Consider the following 9,217-nt stretch of genomic DNA (forward strand, 5'->3'; position numbering starts at 1 on the left):
TTATGATTAGAAGTTAAATTTTGGACTGTACGAAATATGTAACAAAAAGGAAAGACTGTTTTCCATTATCCATCGAACTTGTATTTCAAATTAAATGTTTCAAAAGAATTTCGGAGGTAATCCAATCGATGTAATTTATCGCCACTGTTTTACATGGACGGCCTTATGTCCCGTGTCGTCAATTCATAACCATGCACACGTAGAAATGTTGGATGAGTACGAATTACGTATACGCCATGGCTTCAACCATTCATTGACTCACAATAAATACCTAAGTAAGTAAGTTCAAATAGCTAACATAACCGAGTCGGCGCGCTATCCATTTAGTGTTATATGTTTCTAAAAATAATTTGAAAAATTTAAAACTATTTTGGCAGATATGGATGTCTGTCGAAAAATTTCAAAATGTAACAATCTGGTTACCATCACCACCACATAGATGATTATCGGGTAGTTATTTGGTTTTGTTAATTATTGTTGATATCTATTTAAAGGATTTTATGCGAGCGAGGCCGCGGTAAATGCTAGTATATTATATAACTGATGTTTTGATTTTAAAAAGTTAGTAAATAACTTAAATGCCGAAATATATACATACATATTTACATTTTGTATGTATGTATGTATATTGGTACATATTTGTATAGATACATATGTATAAAATGAGTAATCATAGCTTTTGGTCAGATACTACTATGTATATATATATACATATGTACCTATGTTATTTTGCCTAAAAACATATAAATGTACAATTGTTTGTTTAAAAATATGCACAAAAAAATATATATGTACATACACACATAGCAAAATCAATATTAATCATCGGCGATTATTAAACGGCGTTTGGCATCGGCAATAATTTAAATATTGAATCTCCATACATCAGTAATTTATAGAAGCTTGTATGGCATGGCTGTTTTGTTATTGCCATTTATATAACTATGTGCTTAGTTGCAGTGCTAATGGTGCTTTAACTAAGTACGATTTCTAAGTAAGAGAAAATCTGTAAGCCGTCAATAGAACTGGGTGAGCCACAATGTGCTCACAGCTAACAGCCAGTATAGAGTGGGCGTTGAAAATAATTGAAATAATAATTATCATTTTTTTTTCTTTCTAGATTTGAACACTTTTTCTGCCGCTTTTCTGCGCCGCAACAAACACAGCAAGTAGTAGCTTAAGAGTGACTCTGGGCTTCAAATGCTTAATCATCGGCTATTTTTGAGTATTTGCATAGCTTCCATTACTTTGCTTCTCTTTATCAAAATGGAACATTTATGCCTTGATGGAATGGAACGTGTTATGAGTAGTCAATTTTACTTGATTTTTAAAGTTGTGAAGTAGATTAAGACGGATGCATCCAACCATTTTATAATCTCGCAGTAAACATGGAAATATTTCTTGGTCAGAAAAATTTATAATAAAAAATGTGGCATGCGAATTCAACTTTTGTTATTACACGAAATTATGTACCGATTAAAATCTTTTTTGGTACCTTATTAACTGATACTAAGGGCAAGTGCTCATTTTGGATGCTCTAAATATCTACCATATACTAATATCATGCTATTTAGCAGAAATCAATATATCCATCAGAATAATGATGTGATAACGTATATACCAATATCACTAATTTTACTACCGAATCCCATAATACCATAAGTTCTACCAGAAATCTACAAGACTAGCAGGAAAAGATATTACATAGAAGATACGCATATGTGTAAAAAATTGATTGTATTGTTAGCCCTTAAAAACTTTTGTTAAGTTTTTTGCATTAATATAAGTACAAGTTAGGTAAGGTGATATGAATGCGCATAAATTGAAATGAGAAAATTATGTCAACAGAAACTACTTGATTTATTACCAACGGTTGAAATGCCATACAAATTACGAACCATATTTATTTTTTTTTTAGGAAAATCAAACATATTACAGTTTTTAAATGAAGATTATGAGTGATAAGGGTAAGTGGTAACAGATTATTCGCAATAATTAGAGCCTCTATGTATGTGTAGTTATAATATTATGAAATTTATTTTTAAACATTTGCTAAACCAAAAGAAATTTCTATTTTACCTAGATAAATTCTGTCATAGTATATTATGATTTATTGGCATTTCTTAAAAACTTTTGTGGTACCATAAATGTAAAGTGCGATACTAACGATAATAATATCAGTAATAGACACAATGTGTAATTGGTCAGACGTTTTAATAAAAAATATTTGTTTGTAGAAGTATAGTATATATATATTTTAGCAGTGTTGAAGAATTCTGTTATTTGATGGGTGGAAGTGGTTGTTACTATATTTTTCCCACTTTCAGATGGTTCATTACAACCCATCTGCAATACTAACTTGCCTGGAGTGCCAAGGGATACGTGGATACAGATTGTTAAGGTATTTCAATAATTATCAAGTTTTATTCTAGTCTTTACAAAACGCGCAGCACCAGCGTTTTTATGATTAATTTTAAACAATTTCGGCCTATTTATTTTTATTGGTTATTTGTTTTGTTATTTATTTGATTTTTGTCTATACGTTGAGTAGCAAAATAAACTTACATACCCTTTTTATTAAATTGACTAAATCTGGTTATGTCTGCGTATGTTGTAGCGGCGACCGCCTTGAAAGGCGATTAAAATCTGAGGCGTATTGTTTTTCAGTTTTATTTTTATACGTTTAAGTTTTTAAAATTAATTAAGGAACACAAATAACTCAATTTATTAAAAAAAATATGTTGTAGAAAAAAACAGAATTGTATGGCTTATGATATAGCAAATGTATTTACACACAATTGTGAATACTATATTGTTGTTATTCGCACATATCCATAAAAACGAAACAACAAAGCATGAAAAAGTGTGTTTATGAGTTTAATTTTTATTTTGTTGTTACTTCAGTTGTAAGCCAATAAAATATTTCATTATGTTATATATTTGAAAAGTTGTCAATTTGTTCAGCTTTACTAAGTATTTGTTTCAAATAACGAAACAGTACACAATTACTATTTATATACTCATTTGCAACTATGAAACATTTAAGATTGGAGAAAATCTTGACTAGCAAGATCATGTCAATCGCTAAGTATACTTGGTGACCAAACATTTGTTTTTATATTATATTAATTTTTCCAATAGCTTTCGTCGAGCGAATTTCGGCTTCTTATATAATCCATCAACCATTCGAGGTCGGCTTGAAACTTGTAGTTCACTACAATTATCAGATAACAAGAATTTTGGTATAAGTTTGGTGAAACAACTGGTGATACACATGTAGAGTAAATAGGTTTCCGGAGCTTCACATACTTCTCCCATATGCAAATACGCTGGTTTCTTGAATAATTGTGAACATAAACGCTGCAGTGAAGTATCAAACTAGTCAGGAAATTTACCAGATTACATCCTGTCTGAAATCAAAAGGTAAGAAAAAAATTATATATTATATGTTATTCCTCTTATACAAGTATAACCATTTAATGGTTTTACTCCAAAATCCAACTCGAATTTTGTAGTATTCTTGAACTGGTTTGACTCTGGTATGTTTTTGACTGCAATCCAGGAGTTGTCATATAAATAAACTCGAAAAATTACCAGTCGCATGTACGGAAAAAAGACAGTCGGCTGACTAGTTCAATTTGTGTTCCAAGCTGGTTGCAAAATGATTTATAACTTGTTGATTCAACTGCAGGGAATTTACATTGAGGAAACGCACATGCACATGAAAACCATTCGTAAAGTGATTTTTTTTATTATAAGCTACGTATATAAGTATATACATGTAGCATCCTTATAAACGTATACATGTCCATTGGTTAGAAAGATAATAAACTTACACGACTAAACTAACACTGACAATAAAAGACAACAAAAATCGTTCAGGGATTACTTTATGCAATACAAAAACTGGCGCCAGCATTCTTTGACCTAGTAAGGCCAGGCTAAATTTCCTTAAGCGCACATACATATTTACATGTATACGTATATACCCTCACAAACACCAACAGGATCGATGGAATTTTTATTGTTAAAGAGAAAAATATGATGCTGTTGTTTAATGCTTTATTGTTAAATAATTCAAAAACACGGTTGGACTGGGAAGAGAGCTTTTTCTTTCTTGCTTATACATTTTTTAAAAGTGTTAAATTTTGTTCGCATATTTTATAACACCTTCTAATAACTTGATTTTCCAAATTGTTTAAATATATGGTACTCACTACCCATTTTATTTTAATATTTTAACAAAAAATTTTTTTCCTGTGTACACGCACTGGGTTGGTTTATTAACAAACAAATGTTTCCCCATTGTTTCCGGATTTAAATACAAATTCTATGGTTAATATTTCAAAGATTATAACTTTTTTATGTTATTGAAAAAGGTGTGGAAATTGAATAATATACATGAATATATTTGAGGGTCAACAGGTACGGCTGTTGACATTTTTAAAATTAACAGGTTTGTATTTTGTGTAGAATTACCAAATGCCAATGAAACGTTAATTCTTTAGCAGCTTCTTAAAATTAACAATTCTTAGATAAGTCAAAAACTGTATACTCAAAAAACGTAATATAGAAATTATTAATCATGTATGTATGTATACAAACAAATTTACAAATGTACGTCTGGTTGTTGGTTGTACCAAAGGTTCATAGTTTCTTTTGAGTGAGGTATATTTATTAACAAATTTAAATGTAACCACAACGTAGGAAGGGTCACGAAAAGCGAATCTACACCCACTTATGGGCAGGGCTAGTAGAATTTTAATTTTAACTGAAAGTATGCTGGGTAATGCTATCAGGCAACCAGACCATTTCGCTGCAAAATGTCCCATTAAAATGGGACGAATTTAAGCTAAATGTGACACACAGAAGATGAGATTGATGTGGCAGTGAATGTATGATTTTGTGATGCTAATTCAATGAAATTTTAAAGCGGGAATAAATATGTCTATTAATCTTGCAGTGAGTTAAGTAAAACACTAAATCTGCAAAGAAAGAGGAGATTTTTGTATGACATATGAATATACATAAATATTTGTGCGTATATATGTATTTATGTGTAAAATAACACACATACCGAAAGAGAATTGAATACAAACACAACACCGATAAATACATAAATTAATAAACAAAACTGAACCAACATTGACAGAAAAAGCAGCCAGGGTAGTTATGTATTTCAAATTTCTCTGAGTTTTTAATACTTTGTCTTAATTGTTTCCATAGTGAATTTGTTGTTGCTTTTAGAACACTCGTGGGCTCGTCAATCTTCTTCGGTAGGTTAGACCCAACTCTCTTTAATCCCCTCAGCAATCCTATCACATGTTTCCGAAGCAAGCAATTGCTTTTGCAATTTTGTGTTCTTCGTTTCATAGCTATCTTATTGTTCATATCCCCGATGAAATGTCGCTTTTATGTTTTATTTTTTTTCACTTTTTGCTTTGACTGTGCACGTTCGACTTTACGGTTGAAAACAGTAGTGAGTCGTGGCCAACCACACAAATCGGTGACGAGATCGCTGGCGAATCAGAGGTAAGCAATGATGAGAGAATTTACTAAAAATAGAATTTTCACATTCACAAAAGCTTAGACATGCGATTTGTTAGTTGTTTTATATTTACTATACTGCCTGTAACCCGCAGACCGTCGGTAAACCTATCGACTACTTGCCTCAGTTTGCGGCTAAATGCTGTTCAGCAGCATATCGATAGGTAAATACGAGTTTGGGCAGGGAGGGAGAGGTATGAGAACTTGAATGAGGTGGAGCAGCCGATTGTGTGTTAGTCGTAGCAAAAATGCTAAAGTAGAGAAGAGTAGAGGAGACTTCGGTGAGAATAACGATTGGCAACGGGGTAGGCATCAAATAAACGAGCGGCAAATTGACACACATACGATTCTTTTGGAATATTTGTTGGGTTGTATTTTCTTTATACCCCCTTTGCCGACTTTGTCCTATTACTCATGAATGCATACAAGTATATACATACATACGGTTTTTGAATTGATTTCGTGCCTGACCATTAGAATGGCACATCTAACAGTACGTCCGTCGACACATCGACTGAACGACGATTGTTGCTGTCTGGCTCATTTTTAAGTTTTGAAGTAGAATGCATACATACATACATACACAGATATAAGTATATTAAAATGTTTGTATGTACATATCTACTATGAGGGTTATTATTTAGAGATGCATGGGCAAACCAGCAATCTCTTTGAGATCAGTTATACCAACACTGAAAAACTAGCAATTTATCTCATTTGTAAGTGTACTTGTATCTTGCAAATATTTTCTTGCTGATATCTCAAGGTATGATCAAATATTTAAAAAGGAAAGGAATTCATAATACTAAATTATAGGTAATCACTTACATTTGAATATTGGAAACACTTAGTATTACAATAATTGAAGTTGAAACTACAGTCACAATTGATATTTGATAATAGCTGAATATACATACTTACAAGTATATGTTGTTGTTAATTGTCCGATCAATAATTAATAATGATAACAAAAGTTATTACTGATCAAAGTATAAAGACATTTTTCAAACACATACAAATATATGTACGTATGGATGAACATATCAAAACAGCAACATTTATACAAGTGCCGCAAAAATATCGAAGTGCCGCAATGTCTCCATGTTTTGTATAACAACAAAGAAATAAAATGGCAATCAAATAAGTAAGGGAATAATGTATACAGGAGTATTTCGCGTTTTAATGTTAAAAGATTTGATATTTTGGACAACTAGCCGTGTTTTTGGTTTTACACCTGTAGAGCTATTAATAACTTGCACTCTGATGTACTTATATTCCATACATTCTACGTTATGAGAGGTTTTGCAGCTTTTTTCATAATGTCGGAAAATATCAAGGTCATAAACGGGGACCAGCTCAAACAATTTAATACTATGCCGTTTAATTTTTATACATTATATACTTGCACAAAATCTTCTCTTATGTACAATCAGGGGGAGACATAATGGGGCATATATATACAAACTTATTCACAGAAATAGAAAGAAAAGGCCGGTACCTAATAACGTACATACATACATATGTATGTATACATAAACAATCTACATACATATGTATGTATATACAATATTTATTTGTGTACGTACATACATACATATCCACGCAATCGCGTTAGTAAATATGCTGAAGTCAAGACGAACTCTGAGAAACAAACGTATTGATGTATGTATGGGAATATATAAGTCGATACATATGTATACCACATTTAAAATCTAACAAAAATCAAAATTTGGCGTTGGCACTCAAGCTGAGTCGAACATTTTGTTTTCGATTCTCTTCTTCTATTGAATTTTTATACACATCAGTAAGAAACATAGTATATAAAAACAAAGTCGTGCTTTTAACCCACTCACTTATACATAGTGAGTCGAGTTTGTTAAAAGTGTTCGCGCACAGTCATTTATTTTGTTTCACTGCCGCTCAACATTGCCAGCTGTATATTTTGTGTGCAAAAACATTTAGTATACTTCGTACTGTCTCATTATCCCCTCTGTATCCCATTCCTTGGTTTAATGGCACAAATTTCAATTTAAAATCCGAAACTGAAAAAAGCTCGTTGATTTATTAACACTTGCATTATATACATATGTACGTATGTATGTAGTACAATATTGGGTGCGCCAGCAGTGTTTTATCTCTTCTTACTTGACTCGGTTATCGTAACCATTGTGGTTTGCCTTTGCCTAGAATTGCTATTATGTATAGCGAATAATTATCTAGTGAAGAAAATAGCACTAGAATATGTTCATATTTATGTATGTATACATAATTTTATTCTTTCTGGCAAAATATTTGAAGGGGTGACATGGGTTTCACGGCTTCAAAAAAATATTTTTTATAGTTTTATTTACTTATATAACATCTCTAGACTATTGTTGTAAATTGAAATAAAATAAAATAAATATTGATCCGAGTAGTAGTTTTGGAGATACAGCCTTGAAAGTTGGGCACTCGAGGTCAGCTATATACATATCTAGTTACTTAAAACATTAAACCTGTTTTTTCGAAATTATGTTTTCAAAGTCCGTTGTCAATATTTATTGCGAACTACTTAACCGATTCGAGATATAACTTACAAGGTCTTCAACAAATTTGTTCAACGGCAACTATTAAAAAAAAACACGTATAGAAATTTTCCCCAATTTTTTTTAAATACAATTTTCACTTTCGTCCAATAGCTAGTTTATGCTCTTAATTAACCCAAGTATTTTTTTCTTTTTACTTTTGATGATCCTGTAGAAGTTCTGCTGTCAACGCGGAGGCACCTTTTTCTTGAGGGACTGCCACAAATGACGTTGCAACGGCCGAGTTTTGAATATTCTTCTTTTACAAAATAAAATATTTAAATTTTTATATGAAAAAATAATTGAAAATAGGCAGTTTTTTGCTCGTGGAAACTCATGTAACCCCTTAAGCTATAATAATACACGCAATAAACTTTTTCAAGAGAATATTTTCCTATGAGATACCGGTGTTGGACTAATGATCACAATAATTCATATGCACTCATGCAAATACATACCATACATATCTATGCGCTTACATTTAGAAATTAATATGGATATACAAAATTAATATAGTATTTGTTGCTTCACCAACTTTTGTACATTTGTATATATTGCCTACTCTTCATTGGTTTTGATTCGGCCCTCTAAACTGTATTACTGTGTGTGCTGAAAGCATCTTTTGCGGTGTATGCTACAGATCCAACCTAAACGATTTAACTTTGTTTGCTTCGTTTGGGTCACTAAAGTTTCTATATGTATATGTAAGCTTTGTGTGTATAAACACGCATACATACACGAACATGTGCGTATGAGAGCACACTTTTCATATGTAGGCATTAGTAAAAACGTCGAAATACAATGAAACACAGATACATACATATGTAGATATATGCATGTCCATGTACCCAACCAACATTTAGAGAATTGTCTGACTGGGCAAAATTTAAATTTAACATTATGTTTTTATACTATACGATTCTTTTCCTATCTAGTTTTAAGAGTCTTTTTACTGGCTTTCACAATTCACCCTATAGTTATAAATAATTACGCGCGGTTTGCAATATACTGCATTACTCAATTTGGTATTACATAAAAAGATTTGATTTCGAAGCGTTTATTTTTAATGTTTGCAAATGCTGACTGGGTAGCTAATATTTACGCAG

General features: G+C 31.6%; 2 long non-coding RNA genes across 3 annotated transcripts; one reads left to right on the top strand and one right to left on the bottom strand.

The window, feature by feature from the left end:
• Positions 1–867: 867 nt before the first annotated feature.
• Positions 868–3,273, top strand: LOC118682792 (uncharacterized). The gene is made up of 3 exons (XR_004978601.2): positions 868–1,029; positions 1,121–2,401; positions 3,142–3,273. It is a non-coding gene; the product is annotated as an uncharacterized lncRNA (long non-coding RNA).
• Positions 2,865–8,732, bottom strand: LOC138857447 (uncharacterized). 2 transcript variants are annotated; one of them, XR_011396526.1, is made up of 2 exons: positions 8,591–8,732; positions 2,865–3,410 (listed from the first exon to the last, which is right to left on the bottom strand). It is a non-coding gene; the product is annotated as an uncharacterized lncRNA (long non-coding RNA). The 2 variants fall into 2 exon arrangements; XR_011396525.1 differs by having other exon boundaries at positions 8,570–8,732.
• Between the last annotated feature and the right edge of the window lie 485 nt (positions 8,733–9,217).

The sequence above is a fragment of the Bactrocera oleae genome, chromosome 5 (assembly GCF_042242935.1).
Source record: "Bactrocera oleae isolate idBacOlea1 chromosome 5, idBacOlea1, whole genome shotgun sequence".
Taxonomy (NCBI): domain Eukaryota; kingdom Metazoa; phylum Arthropoda; class Insecta; order Diptera; family Tephritidae; genus Bactrocera; species Bactrocera oleae.